We start from the raw sequence: 12,078 nt of genomic DNA, 5'->3' as shown, positions 1-12,078 counted from the left end.
TCTACCACTGAGCCACACCTGGTTTTTTGTTTGCAAGGAATTTTAACAGTATTCTACCATCTTATGAGTATATTCATATTAAAATATGAATATACTCAGCCATCATCTGATTTTTAAAAGTCTCGTAATTACAGTGAGAGTCCTCACCTGGATAGCCCAGGCTAGCCTGATCTCATCAGATCTCGGAAGCTAAGAAAGGTCAGCCTTGGCTACTATTTGAATGGGAGACCTCCAAGGAATACCATATCCGTGATGCTGAGGTAGGCAATGGCAAACCACCTCTGAAATGTCTCTTGCCTTAAAAACAAGTCTAGCTCGCCACCTAGTGGTTCATAACACTAAAAGAACTAGAACTTCTAGCTGCCAAACAACGTTTGGATCTTCTGATTACATTACACACAATACCATCCAATATCATCATCATCATGAAAAGAGACATTAAAACACCATAAACCAGGGGTGTCAAACTAATTTGTTATGAGGGCTGGATCTAACATAAATGAGACCTTGTTGGGCCAGGCCATGTCAGACTGGGCCATGTTGGCCTGGGGCGTACCTATTTAAGACTAGGTAGCAAAGATAGAAACTTTATGAAGGACACAAACACAATTGAAGATTTAAAAAAAAACTCTTAAAATAAAACATGTTTATTACATCAGCACTCATTGGTCTTAAAGGTGCTTACTTTGTATTTCTCCCATGAGATCTAGGGAAGTGGGCAAAGGAAGCCCACTTGGTTAAATTGTAAATTGGTTAAATTGTAAAAATGTATGTTGTTAGCCGCCCTGAGTCTGCTTGCGGAGAGGGTGGGATAGAAATTTAAAGTAATAAATAAATAAATAAGCTCTGGCACTTTCCTTCCTTCCCCAGAGGACCAGGAGGGAGGGAGCCTCAACCAACAGAAGGAAGAGAGGCTTGACTCAGTAGCTGTACTGTGCAATTGAGAGGCAAAGCAAGCTCTGCCTACCCCCCCTCCTTCCCAAGAGAGGAGCCTCAGCCAATGGAGTAAATAGAGGTTTTGCTCTGTAGCGCCTGTGTGATTGAGCAAGCCTTGAAAAGCAAGCTGTTATGCAGAAGGAAGCAAGAGAGAGGGAGAAGGAAGCAGAGAAGAGCCAGTTGCTCAGGGGCCTGATAGGAGCCCTCCAGGGACCTGATTCAGCATCTGGGCCACATGTTTGACACCCCTGCCATAAACTAAGTGGTCTAACCCAGCCTGGAAACTGGAGGCTAATGATATGGGGGCATGATCAGAAATAACAATGACATCTGTATCACTGGCACTAATTAGGAGTATCAGAGAGGCTGAGACAAGAAAGTAGTCTAATCAGATACAATTAGGATGCGCAGGAGAAATAAAAGAAACCCCGTGAACTAAAGAAGGAGAGATTAAAACAATTTGTCAGATGGTACAAATCTTTGCCTCAGATAATGTTTCCGAGAGTATGAAGCATATAACGGAACAGATTATTTGTAAGGTAAGGTTAGGATCCTGATTTAATCACTGACTTCTAAGAGACGCGTGCATGAACAGCCAGGCAAAGAATCCCTCTCTAAATCTGAAAAGATGGGTGCTCAGTTAAGTAATAGGAAGCTGGTTAAAGAGGAGATGCAAAAGGGATTTGCTAAAAGGTAAATGTACAAATTGAAATGAAGCAACCAGTGAAGTTTCTTATGACTTAGACTCTATACCCAACTATTTAGGGCTTTGTTTTGCATTGACTAATTGGGAAGGTGAGCCCAGGGCAAGCTTTAATGACACATTCCGTTTTGCTCCCAAGATGGCTTGGTGATGACTTACAGAAAGGCTCTGGGGTCTCGTCAACGTGATGCGAAGCTCACTTAAGTCCTATGAAACCAGTGGCTTTTAAGACTACAAGCCTATGGGTTTGGGCTTATCTCTGTACTTAACTCTCTGTTGGGTTGTGTGTCTTGGCACCTTAGATTCTTGACAAACCTGCTGCTCCAGAGGTTTCAGAAAAGCATTGATCCCTTTCTGTATCTGATAAAGAAGCTTAACAATGGCTTTTCATTCCAGTAGCAGAGGTGCCCAACATAATGCCTGTAGGCTTAATGGCACCTGCTGACACCTTTCCTTGCACCCACCAAGTGCTTTTAGAAAGTAGGTGGAACTAGGTGAGGGTTTTGCCCAGCAGGGCTTCTGGTTGGCTGTGTAGATTAAAAGGCATCCTGTTAAACAGAGCTTCTGCCTGAAACTTTGAAATTTCCATTGGAGCTTAATATAAACTCGATCCCTGGCATTTTGTGGTTAGCCTCGCCTGCTGTGACTGGCTCCGCCTCCTGTGGCAGCCATTTTGTGATTGTGCCCTTTGTCAGAATTCCAGAATTGCCCACAGGCACTAAAATATTGGTGACCTTTGGTCTAAAGCTAGCTGATGGTTTCGTTTTTACATTGTGAGACAACACAGCTTTCTTTCCAGGAGTTTCTAAATTTCTAACCCCAGGCACTGGTGATATTCACTTCATCAGTGTACCATGTACACCTGTATCTTCTAAAATACTGATGGATCTTGATTTTCTTTAACTTTTTTAGAAATATAAACACAAGACTCCAGAACAAACTGGTATCAATACCAAGGAAGTAAAACAATTTACAATTTATCAAAACCTGTCAAGTTTGACTTGATTTTCAGGTTCTCTTCCCCCTCTTTCTGTCTATTGGGGGAAATCCATGTTTAAACACGCTGGTCTGTTGCCTCAGGTCTAGCCTAAGAAGGCATTTTGAAGACTGTGAGTCTTCATTATTTTTAGGTTGTCCAACTTCCAGGTGATGGCTGGAGGTCTGCTATTGCAACTGGTCTCCAGGTGACAGATTTCAGTTAATCTGGAGAAAATAACCAGTTTGGAAGGTGGATTGCATAGCATTATACTCTGTTGAAGTCTCTCTTCCTCAGGTTCCACCTCCAAAATATCCCACCCCAGAGCTAGAAACCCTAAGGGTGGTCCTTCGCTCACTGGACAGACCCAATCATCAAAGAGTTCGATTCAGTCATTCCTGCTAAGGGAGAAAGGAGGATCCTACCAAAACTTCTTTCCATAGGAAGAAGGCTCTTTACCTTGCATTTTGGAGTTGCCAACTCCAGCTTAGGAAATTCCTGCAGATTTGGGGGATGCCGTTTTCTCCAGGGGAACTGATCTCGGTAGACTGGGCATCAGTTGTAATTCCAGGAGATCTCCAGGTGCCATTTATACGTTGGCAATTCTATTGCAAATGGAAGTCTTTGGGCCCAACCCTTCAGACTCAATCAAGGAATTGTATTTATTTATGTAGAACATCTTTATGCCTCATTTCAACCCAACAGAGTCCCCAAGATGGATTTATTTAGTTTTCTTTTTTGCATTTGTGTATATGTATGTACACATGGCCAGCCCTAGACGATGTGGTGCCCTAAGCAAGGCTGGTGCCCCCTCAATGATACCCACATGGGGGGGGCCCAGTTCGGTGCAACCAGAAGGCCAGCTCCCTAGGCAATCACCTAGTTTGCCTCGTGGCAGGGCTGTCCCTGTGTGTACATGTGTGTGCGTTTGCATGTCCTGGAAGTCATGGCAACCTCTGGTGACTGCTACATAGTCCGGGCAAGTCCAAGATGGATTTCTGATTAATTTCTAGAATATTCCCCGTGAAGAATCCTAAACGGCAATCAAACATCACTGGACTAGAAGTACATTCTCCATTTTAAACAGGATGTTAAACTTAACACCGAGTCACAAACGTATTGTTCATTTAAGCCCAACATTTGACAGTTATTTATTAGTCATTCCAGTCAATCAGTTACATCTTCTCTCAGTGAGGCACTCCGTTAATTATCACCATAGCCAATCTACCACAAATCCTATCCGTGCAATCTAACAATTAGTCACGCATTACCCGTTAATATAGAATAACAAAGAAGAGGGATGGGGGGGGGGGCTAATGTAGGAGAATTGCAGGTGAAAAAATAAATTTCTTCACGTGTAACTGTGAGCAAAACCCACCTAAAGCTGTTGCAAATAGTGAAATCAACACAAGCAGGTTGTCTCAAGTTGTGCTCAAGAGCTATGCCTTGGTTACTTTGGTGTTGCTCTTTGGCACTGCTTCAGCCATGCTGCCCTGGCAGGGCTGGTTCCAGATTTTCAGGGGCCCGAGACAGAGAGCTCCCAAGGGCTCCCTCCCCTCTTGTAGATTGAGATATTTGATTAATGTAGCCGAGTTTGCCCAGTCACAGAAATGTGATACTGAGTGCAGTAAATAAATCCCCCAAGAAGTATATTGCAAAAATGATAAACTTAATTTTATTCATGTAGATCCAGTTCACATTCAGGTTGCAGCTGAAGAGAGAGAGAGGCCTAATTTAAGAGTATATTCCCTACCACAAATGGCCAGCTTTCCCAGTGTGTGTGGGAGGATGAGGACTCTGTATTTACAAATAATGCACATATAATGGTATGCTTGGGGGGCTGTCGCTTGGATGTAACACCTGCTTCATATGCAGAAATCCCCGGGTCCATTCCCTGGCATCTCCAAGTGCAGCAAGGAGACCTTTCTCTGCTTTCTGCAGGAGCTGGAGAACCATAAGCTGCTAGAGACCCCGGAGAGCCCCCACTGCCTCCTTAGAATAAACAATACTGAGCTTGATAGGCCAGTGGTTGAATATAAGAAGAGCCCTGCTGGGCTCAGGCCAGAGGTCCATCCAGTTCAGCATCTCACCTCTCACAGTGGTCAATCAGTTCCTCTGGAGGGCCAACAACAGGGCATAGAGGCCGAGGCCTTCTTAAGAACACCAGAAGAGCCCTGCTGGATCAGACCAGTGGTCCATCCAGTCCACCATCCTGTCTCATACAGTGGCCAATCAGTTCCTCTGGATGACCAACAACAGGCCATGGAGGCTATGCCCTTCCCTAATGTTGCCTCCTGCCTCTGGGATTCAGAGGTTCCCTTAGTCTCCATGGCTAGTAGGCAATACTACACCCATCCTCCATGAATCTATCCAATCCCCTTTTAAAGTCGCCTATGCCTTGTGGCTATCACTCCATCCTCTGGCAGCAGATTCCACATTTTAATCCCTCTCTGTATAAAGAAGTACTTCTTTTTGTCTGTCCTGAACATTGGCCCATTCTGGCTTCAAAGAGAGATTTCAGCTATATTTCAGTTTCAAGTATTGCATGGGAGCGACTGCCCAAAATTTGGTGCAGTGGTTAAGAGCAAAGGACTCGAATCTGGAGAACCAGGTTTGATTCCCCACTCGTTCACATAAAGCCAGCTGGGTGACCTTGGGTCAGTCACAGTTCTCTCAGAGCTCTCTCAGTCCCACCTACCTCACAGGGTGTCTGTTGTGGGGAGAGGAAGGGAAGGAGATTGTAAGCTGCTCTGAGACTCCAATTGAAGGGTGGAGTGTAAATACAATATCTTCTTTTTCTTTCCGACATCTGCAAAAGCTACTAGGGAAGCTGAAGCTATTTGTTTTTGGAGCACAGCAGGTTAAGAGCAAAAGCCTTGAGTAGTGCGACATTCATACTAACTGGGATGGTGACAGATGTATGTGTTTAACTGCCCCCATCTCAAAAAGAATGAGGGAAGAGCTTTTTTAAACATCAAAAGTGTAGAGAAGTACAGAATCTTTCCTTCACCTGCAGCTTACTGCCATACAGCCTGTCTTCCTCAAGGCATTTTTCTTCAATGCAGAAAGTGCTCAGCCAGGAGAGAAGTCCCTGGAGAGAGAGACTACAGGTAGATAAACCATAAGGGGGCATAGTTCTGTAGGAGAGCCCCATGGCACTGTACTGCAGTCCAAGCTCTGTTCATGACCTGATTTCGACTCCGGCAGAAGCTGGGTTCAGGTAGCCAGCTCTAGGTTGACTCAGCCTTCCACCCCTCCAAGGTCGGTAAAATAAGTACCCAGCTTGCTGGAGGGAAAGTGTAGATGACTGGGGAAGCCAATGGCAAACCGCCCTGTAAAAAAAATCTGCTGTGAAAACATCATGATACAACATCACCCAGAGTTGGAAACGACTGGTGCTTGCACAGGGGACTACCTTTACCTATTATAATTCTGCACTCACATGCACATTCGCAATAGGTACACAATCATGCATGCGCACACCACACTACTTTGAACATCAAGAGCACTGATCTGTACTAAAGCATGGTTTCGGTGCATCTAATTTGTCCCTTTCATAATTGTGACAAACCTGTTTGCTTTTCAAAGGATGGCTTAACCCCAAAAACAGCTGGCATGGACAGTGTTCACACAGAATGAAGATCAGTGTACACCTTTGAAACCAGCATTTTCAGCAACATGGAAGGGCTCTGGGCTTGATTTCAGAGTGGAAGAAGACAAGGATGCCTAACCTTACCCAAGCTACATTAGTATTTAAAAAAGATTAAACCCAGATTGCTAAACAGGATGAAAAATAGAGGTCACACCAAAGGGTGCTGAATTATTCAAAATCTCTGTTTTGCATTATGTTTACATGTATTTTTTCCCTTGAATCAAAGTTACATTGAAAAGACCATCGGTGAACAGCTCTCATTCTGGTCAATATTTTCATTGGAAAGCTTAGAGAAGAACACAGTGATGAAACGTACTAATGAAGGAAGGCATTGTTTGTAACCATCAGGACAGGGAAGTTGGGCACAAGGAATGAGGTGATTCATGAAATGAAGGAACAGAAATAGAAAGGAATTTCATATTAGGAAACCAAAAGGGAAGGTCAATACATTCTCAAGGCTAATAATAAGTATTCCAGCTGTTTTCTGGAAACTCTGGTCTGTGAAGCAAATAAGAGGAAGAAATAAACCTGGGCAGGGGGTTGGTTGATAACATTGTAGGGTTTTCAAGGCTAAAGATGAACAGAGGTGGTTCACCATTGCCTGCCTCTGCGTAGCAACCCTGGGTTTCCTTGATGGCCTCTCATCTAAGGACTAGCCAGGGCTGATCCTGCTGAGCTTTTAGGGAATTGCTGTAGGGTTCTCAAGGCTGGAGATGAAGCAACCGTGGCCTTCCTTGGTGGCCTCCCCTCTAAGTACTAAACAGGCCAGACCCTACTTAGCTTCTGAGATCTGACGAGATCAGGCTAGCCTGAGCCATCCAGGTTAGGTGATGTCGGGGGCAAGATATCACACTCTAGGGATATCTCAACCAAATGAGGGGTGCTTGCTAACCTTTGCATGCCAGTGATAAAAGTCTCTAAAGTACAGTAAACAACGTTACTAGACAATCATGAATATTTCATCTGGGAGACGCTCAGATGGTTTTTTAAAAATGAGATCTAACCAAGGACCACATTCAGGGGCAGAAAATTAATTCTCCTGGTCAGATTTGCAGATGTGATTTCCTTCCCCACCTGTTTGCCAGCTGGCTCACGTGTCTTTCCTAATGCAGTAATTGGGTTGGATCCTTCTGGACTAATTTGGCAGTTTCCAATGATTCCCCCTTCCCATTGCAGGGCATTGACCCCTCACGTCACTCCTCTGGATCCCCTGTTCCCTCAGGATCAGCATTTTGTGCTGTTCAATGAGCTGCAGTGGGAGATGGGAGGCAGGGAAGTTCCATTCTGCCATTAGAAAATGTAGCATGGATCTAGTGTATTGTATTTTGCATGTTGCGTCTTGTTTCTTCATCTGCTTTCTTGGAGTGAAGCAGAATTTAGAAGGCATGAGTTTATTCTGTTAGAAAGTTAACCCATGTTTTGGGGGAAGAGCAAAACACATTCCGCTGCATTCCACAAATTAGAACTGGTCATTTTTTCCTGATACATTGAGTTCACTTTCAGATTTCTGGACTTCTATTACAGGGGTGGCGAACAGTAGCTCTCCAGATGTTTTTTGCCTACAACTCCCATCAGCCCCAGCCATTGACCATGCTGGCTGGGGCTGATGGGAGGTGTAGGCAAAAACCATCTGGAGAGCTACCATTGAACATATATGAAGCTGCCTTATACTGAATCAGACCCTTGGTCCATCAAAGTTAGCCACCCCTGTTCTATTATGTTACGCATTCGGAACCTGCAATATGTGCTTTGGATTTTCTCTTTGAGAAGGGTCTGCACTTCTTCAACTCAACCACCTTGAAAACTATATCTTGGAGAACAAGCTTGGTGCCATGGCTAGAGTTTTGGTTTAGGACAAGGAAGTCCTGGGTTCTGATCCTCATTTAGCCATGATGTGACCATGGACCAATTGCTCTGTCACAGGCATATAGTAAGGATAAGGGGTGGGCTGAGCATCATATACCATCCTGAACTCATTAGAGGAAAAGTGAAATAAAAATGTCATTGATAGGATTCTCAGTAGCGGTAGTACACGTACTCAGTTTACTTTTCTGACAGGTTCTGTCTTTATTATTCCTGCTTGTTAATGTGCTGAAACCTAGATTTTATTTTTAAAAATGCATTGTAAGCAACATTTTCAGGGAAACACTGGCATGAATCCTGGCAAGGATTAATTCCATCAGGATTTCATGACCTTTGTGGTGGTTTTTTCTAGAAGCCTACTTCTACGATGTGTACGTGCTTAACGTGAGTAGTGGCTCATATTATTGTAATTGGGCAATAATTACAAAAGGTAACCCTTATGACAATAAGGAAATTGAGGTATGGCTTTCTAACAATAGTTCATGGGTTTCCATTTCCATCTCTCTTTGCGATGGACCGAAGGCCAAAAATGTTACAGGAAACAGGTAGGTTGCCAATTGCCAGGTGAGGTCAGGGGATCCCCTGGCTTGGAGGCCCTCCCCATGCTTCAGGGTCATCAGAAAGCGGGGGGGAGGAATATCTGCTGGGCATTCCATTATTCCCTATGGAGACCCTAAACCCTCTCTGGATGTGAGTCCAGAGGGACCCCACCTGTCCTGCCTGGGCAATTCAGGACAATGAGGTAGTGTTTTGGCATCATGAGCCTTGGGTTCCAATCACACCCTGAATAGACATTGCCAGGCAGAATTATGCTGGCAGGCCTCTTGAAGAGCGTTTATTCTCCATCTTGTTATGAGGCTGTCAGCTAAGTGCTAAAGTAGAACTGGGCCATCATGTTTCCAGTTGCCCAGACTTAGTTATCAGCGTCTTTCCCACAGAGGTTTTCCTTTGGTACTGAACCATAGCATTTCTTCCTCCAAGCTTCTGCATAACACTGTTGTCCATAAGCCTGTCTTCCCATAGTTTCCTCACCTTTCCTCCCTCCTTTCTCAAAATTGGATCAAAGGTGGTTTGAGAAAGCCCTGAGACATGATGAGGAAACCACAGAAAGGTAAAAATGTTGTAAGGGAGCTTGGAAAAAAACCTCCATGCGTTTGGCACGGCATCCAAGCCACAGGAAAATTACTATGACTCCCTTCCCCCAGTGTAGCAAAGAGCTTCCAATCAGTTCCACTATTGTCATTATGACTGCATTACCAAGAGGAACATAAAGGCAGAACCCTTTTCAGACCTGCACAGACAGAAGGGTTAGGAGGTCAACGATTTATCACTAGATATGACAGGTGCCAGTAAGCGGAAGGTGAACACATTGAGGCAAAAGGCTCCAAAACACTACAGGTGTCTGGGTATCTCAGTCCGCCCGTTGCTGAGTCATAGGTTTTGACTCGGTCCATTCAGAAAATTTGCCACACTGTCTGCACCCAAGGGCAGGGAGGTCCCATCCTCTTGGTTTCATCTTCTCTGTTAGACTTCCCTGTCCAGTAGTATAAGCTGAAACTATTGCTTGGAAGGTGTTTCCCAATGAAACATCAAGAGCCAGTGAATGACCCAAGAGGAATTTTCAATGGCACCTAAAGAATTCATAGGTTTTTGCGTTTCCTTCTTGCATACTCAAAAGCAGATGTCACAGATTTGGGATTATTCCACTTCAGCATTTAAAGTGAAAGCATTTTATAAGGCCTCTGCGACATGTAATCCATTAATTAATTGGTTAAAATAATGGATGGAAAGACTTTTGGTCAACTAAAAAGGTTTGCCAATGAATTGTTTGGCAGATTTTAAAAATATATTGTTTTTAAAGACATGGACAAAGCTGTAGACCCAACATTTTTGGATCTGTGGGCACCTTTGTGATTCTGGCATAGCATGGTAGGTACAGCCACATAATGGCTGCATCAGGAGGCGGACCCAGCCACAAATATGGCTACTGCACCTTGTCTTCACACACTGAAGACCATTCTGCTGTGGCGGCAGCTGCTATCAAAGCAATGTTTTCAAAGATCTGCACAGCCAATCAAATCTCCAGTGGCCAATCAGAAGTCTTGATGGACAAAAGCCCTACTTGGCTCCACCCACTTCTAAAAACACTTGGCAGGAAGCAGGGTGGTGTCAGCAGGCACCATGGCGCCCATGGGCATGTGAACATACGAAGTTGCCTTATACTGAATCAGACCCTCGGTCCATCAAAGCCAGTATTGTCTACTGAGCCTGGCAGTGGCTCTCCAGAGTCACAAGCTGAGTTTTTTCCTACCTATTTGCCTCGACCCTTTTTAGTTGGAAATCCCAGGGATTGAACCTGGGACCTTCTGCTTACCAATCAGATGCTCTACCATTGATCCACCATCCCTCCCCACCACATTGGGGATCCCTGCTACAGATAGCAAATGTCATCATAAAAGAGATAAGACTTGGGCATGGAGCAGGGATCATTGGTGTGGGGGGGAGGTATTTGTGAATTCCCTGCATTGTTCAGGGGGTTGGACTAGATGAACCTGGAGGTCCCTTCCAACTTTGTGATTCTATGATTCAATGTTCTCCTTTTCCTTCCTCACTTAGAGACCTGAGGCGTTAGCATTACACACAAGTAGTGTTGTCAAAAATATATATTGCTGCAAGAGGGAAGGACTGCTAAGTTTTGCCGTTTGACACCAAAACGTTGTGTCACAGAGATTTCTATTCTTGGCTGTTTCCTCTTCAGGTTTTTCTGAAGAAGTTCCCACTTTCTTGCTTTTATCAGTTTCCTCCTTGCCCAACCCCTCTTTCTCTAGAAAGGTGTTGGTGGCCTGGAGTAATACATCAAAATTACACTCCTTGACTCCTGATGTGAACTGGAGCTTCCAGGGAACAGGAAATGACTTCCCTTTAAAAAAAAATCTGCCACTTAAACAGACTACTTCATGTTGCATTATGGTACGGTTAACCTTAAACTCAAAGCTGCGTTTTAAGATCCCCTTTTTCCAGCACAGAAATTTCGTTCTGAAGAAGAAGAAGAATGTAGATTTATACCCTGCCCTTCTCTCTGAATCAGAGTCTCAATCTCCTTTACCTTCCCCCCACCCCACAATAGACACCTTGTGAGGTAGGTGGGGCTGAGAGAACTCTCACAGAAGCTGTCCTTTCAAGGACAGCTCTGTGAGAGCTATCGCTGACCCAAGGCCATTCCAGCAGCTGCAAGTGGAGGAGTGGGGAATCAAAACTGGTTCTCTCAGATGTCCGCGCACTTAACCACTACACCAAATTAGATCTGTCAAGAGAAACCAAACCCAGAAGGGGCCTATGAAGTTTGGAATATATTTGTTATCATTAGTACATAAATCAGGAGGCTGCTTTACCTTGCAACAAGGCACTGAAAAATTAACATGCTTTTTTGTTCTGTGTGGATTTTAATCTATGTGATCTGCAATCTTTGCACATTCCTCCTGAGTAATCTGTAGAATCTTTGCAAATTCTTCCTGAATAATCCATAGGGATAATTTAGTTATGAATAAAGTTTCATGTGCATGCTTCTGTATCAGTCCAAAACCACTTTCATGAAAAGAAAGGTCTTCATATGCAGTCCTTTTAGATTCAGCACAGAGATGAGGCCAGCCAAAATTGTGGAGGTCTGCTTGGAACAAGCCCTTAGTAGGGCATCTAGTTCATAGTTCCCAATGAAAGTGGAACTGATTTTCCTACTGTCGAGGCCGGCCCTGCCACTAGCCAAACTAGGCAACAGCCTAGGGCGCCAGCCTTTTGGGGGTACTGAATTGGGCACCCCCATGTGACTTGTTGATGTTATCAGTGCAGGGGGTGCACCAGAAATTAGCCTTCGCTAGGGTGCCAGACAGTCTAGGACTGGCCCTGCCAACAGTGGAAATAAAAGTTATGCCAATTGCAAACAGCAGCCTA

This window comes from Heteronotia binoei, chromosome 19 (genome assembly GCF_032191835.1).
Source record: "Heteronotia binoei isolate CCM8104 ecotype False Entrance Well chromosome 19, APGP_CSIRO_Hbin_v1, whole genome shotgun sequence".
Classification (NCBI taxonomy): Eukaryota; Metazoa; Chordata; class Lepidosauria; order Squamata; family Gekkonidae; genus Heteronotia; species Heteronotia binoei.
The sequence above is the reverse complement of the archived record's forward strand: the minus strand, read 5'-3'. Positions refer to the sequence as shown.